This window comes from Aplysia californica, unplaced genomic scaffold, assembly GCF_000002075.1.
Source record: "Aplysia californica isolate F4 #8 unplaced genomic scaffold, AplCal3.0 scaffold00410, whole genome shotgun sequence".
NCBI lineage: Eukaryota > Metazoa > Mollusca > Gastropoda > Aplysiida > Aplysiidae > Aplysia > Aplysia californica.
Window position 1 is genome coordinate 121,768 of NW_004797680.1, and position 3,894 is coordinate 125,661.

General features: G+C 41.1%; 1 protein-coding gene across 1 annotated transcript in view; it reads right to left on the bottom strand.

Moving 5' to 3' along the window:
• The window catches only part of LOC101856201, a gene marked incomplete in the record, with an annotated part of 26,055 nt that overhangs the window by 9,931 nt on the left and 12,230 nt on the right, over window positions 1-3,894 (bottom strand).

Genomic DNA, 3,894 nt, shown 5'->3' on the forward strand with positions numbered 1-3,894 from the left:
GAAAGAAAGAAAGAGAGAGACAGACAGACAGACAGACAGACAGACAGAAAGACAGATAGACAGACAGACAGACAGACAGACATCCGTATAATTTACGGACACAAAACAAAACAAAGTCAGAACCCAGAGACCACTTTCACATAAAATTATCGTAATATCACATAATTGGTTCTTTTGCGGGATGGATACTGACACCTTTTTTTCCTTTCATTTAAAACGTATTAGGCTTATAATACATGTATTATTTATTGCTCTCGACTCTGGAAATCACGAGTCCCAGTCAACGCTTGATGAATTTTTAATGTCGGTAATAAAGTATAGTTAGACCATAGAAAAGAGAGATTGGATGCTGGGGGTACCAACGTTTTTGTCGTCATCTAATTCACCTAAAGTTGTGTTGTGTAATGAAACGGTCATACGAGCATTCTTGATGTAGTTTCCTGACTCTTTTCTCTGTTGAAAGATGGAACAGCCCAAGTTTACTTCAACACATGGCATATAAAAAACGTTGCTTGTATCATGCAAGCATGCACCAAATCTCCCTCACAAAAATCATAAAAACATTCAACTGACTGCAAATCAAATGATTGTACCATCCAAATAAACACATGAAAAATGGAACATGGAGGTGTCATCTCTTACTTTGAGGTCGACGTGTATTGACCCTCTATCCTTCACTGTCGCGAGCTGATGTTGGACACACTCAGTTGAGATATTTTAGGAGTTTGGATGTACAGCATACCTGCCACTATATTGTCTTCCCATTTAGCTCCTCTCGACACTTGTCTTGACCCGAAAGAATAGGCTAACACTAACAATGTCACCTTATCAGAGACTGTGCCCACCATTTCGGAACTTCACGGTGGCCGAAAAGATGGTTCTAGTAGGGAACGGTATAGAGGGTGCCCACGTCCTTCGTGACTCATCGGAGCAGAGGAAGATAGGACTAACGCTAACATTACTTAAACGCAATCCCACATCATCACTCATCACCACCATTATATAGCTAAAATCATCACCGCTCTCAGATCAATGACTTACATCCATAATCCTGGAATCTCTATCTGCTATTACAGTTACTTGTTATACTAAGTATGCTCGTAATACAATATTGGACACTATCATACGCACTTTTTTCTACTAAACAGAAGGCGTTAATCTCATATAAATGGGCACGGGATAAAAAAAAATGAGTAGGGCTGCTTTTCCCGTTCGTGTTACGCCAAACTGGGCTGAATGGAATACAACATCTCAGCAGAACGCCGCACGAGAATCGATCTAAGTGCTTTCATTTGTGTGCAGACAGCGAAGTGCCTTATAACATTACACCTCAGACGCCGGTCGCATTCTGGGAAAGGACGTACTTGTGGCTTTAAACCAGATATTTTAAGATCTTAAAAGACAACAGCGCGGAAGGTTGGAGGCCGCCACTGGTAGGCCCTTCTTCTTTAATTCCCATCTGTTGTTTCTGCTTGTCTGTCTTACTTTTTCTCAGCATTAAATGAACATAATTGTGTCGATGTGCTTCTATTTGCTCAAACAAACACATAACTTAATAAGAGACAACAGCCTGCGCTAAAAGTAAATTTCGAAAAGATATCTTTCCCGCATGACGTCACGGCGACTCAAGTGTGACGTGTGGCCCCCACGGAAAGTGAAGACCCCGGATATACGATAGCTAGGTCAAGTAAGTTTAGAATGGAGGGCTAAAATTTACTTTTGCCCAACATTGTCGCATCCCTGTCAGAAACAGTATGGTTATTTTGATTTCAGAACGCTTGCGTCCCTTCTCCCCCCCCCCCCCACTCTCCTCGCCCACGACATGTTTCATTTCCCTCCATGAAGTAAGGGCGTAAGGACAGAGTAGGGAGATTGCATGGAAAGTAGAGGAAAAGTGCTTACCTCATCCTGTTGTGGGGGTCAACATTTCGCACGTCAAATGTCAATCAAATTTGTGACTACCACTGCCTCTGAGACAGGAGTACACTTAGTGAAGACTGCAAGGTTTTTGCCTCACTGCATGGTGATCTTGTGTTCGATTTCAGAGGGGTTGCACACTGGGGTTGGTGCCTTTGTGTGTGATTGCTGTATGTATGACTGTATTAACTTTTGGGGGTGTGTTTATATGTGACTGTGAGCATGGATCTGTATTTCTGTATCCGTTTGTATGGGTGTGTGTGTGTGTGTGTGTGTGTGTGTGTGTGTGTGTGTGTGTGTGTGTGTGTGTGTGTGTGTGTGTGTGTGTGTGTACATACTATGTGTGCATATTCCTATGTATAAATATTACACTTCTTTTTAAATGCAGATGTTGCACACCTCCCACCAACACAGTTCAGATCATTCAGGAGGCGGTTTTCTACTCTACCTACCAGGGGCCAACCCTCGCGGAGAGCATAACGCTACCTCAGAATTTCCATCTGCTCAATACCTAGTGTTGAGAAATTTGACTTCAAGAGTGTTGAATTTCTCAATATGTCAAGCTTGTTTCGAATGCAATTCTTTAAATATCTTGATAACGACTCTGGATTTTCCTATAATTTTGATAGAGCAGATAAAGCATTCGCTTTCCGACCTTATGGTCTTAGTAACTCAAAACGGTCTAAAATGTCAGAAACAGCTTTGTAATTATGAGGTCGCGATAGGGATACAACAGCCCAGCAGAAATCCGAAAAACTCTAAGGATATTCTTCCTACGCGATTATTGAACTGATGTCTTCAGTGTACGGCGGCGAATAACTTAAATTAATTACCTGTACACCACAAACGTCGGTAGATTTATCTCAAAGTACGTGAGACCTTCAAAATGAAAAGTCAGCATGACTTGGAAATTTTCAGCTGACAGCAATGTTCTCCATATGCCTTAAGGCTAAAACATAATATACCGAACCATGAACACCGACACAATCGATGGCTATTTACTACCTCAGAATCACAAAGCTCTATCTAACAGTTTTGGCTCCTTTTTAGTTGCTAATACCATGCGGTGTGAAACCAAATATCATATTTTTTCTTTCCAAATCGTAAGATTATTTGAAGTCATTATCAAGATATTCAAAGAACTGCATTCGAAAAAGCTTTACATGTTGTGAAACTAAAAATTTGTTACATCAGGTACTGATCAGATAGAACTTTGTAATTCTTAGGTAGCGTTTTTCAGATCTGATATTTTCCGATGATTGTGATAACAAATACGGAGGAACGTGCCTAACACGGCCACCCATTGTCGAGGAGAAAAGAACTTTGTCTTCTTAGACAAGTTCACGTCTAACATAATGTCATTATAAAGATAAGAATATTATTCAAAAAATCGCAAGCAGGAAGTGGCCGTTGGTACAGGTGATTGTTTTATACAGGTGGCCGTTAGTACAAATGATTGTTTTATACAAGTGGCCGTTGGTACAGGTGATTGTTTTATACAGGTGGCCGTTAGAGCAAGTTTGGCTGTGTTGCTTTGTAGGGCGATGGTCCTTTCGCAGGCCCGGTCTTCCCTCTCAGTCAATGGCTGTGTCTTTGGTAAAGCCCGTGTTGTTAAACTTTTCCCTAATCAATACACACCTGTCCTGTGTCTTTAGTAAACGCGTGTTGTTAACCTTTTCCTTAATCAATACTCCCTTGTCCTGTGTCTTTGGTAAACGCGTGTTGTGTTGTTAACCTTTTCCCTAATCAATACCCACATTTGTCCTGTCAGCTGTTGGTGTGCACGACACATCCATACTTGCACTGCGTGATTTTCTCCCCTCTTCTGTTGCTGTTTTTTGTGTTGTGGTTTGGTTTGGTTTGTGGGGTTTTTTTTGTGTCAGTCTGAGTATTTTTCTTCCTTATCCCTCTTTTTTATTCTCGTTCTATTTGCTCTATCTTTCTTGCTCTCTCTCTCTCTCTCTCTCTCTCTCTCTC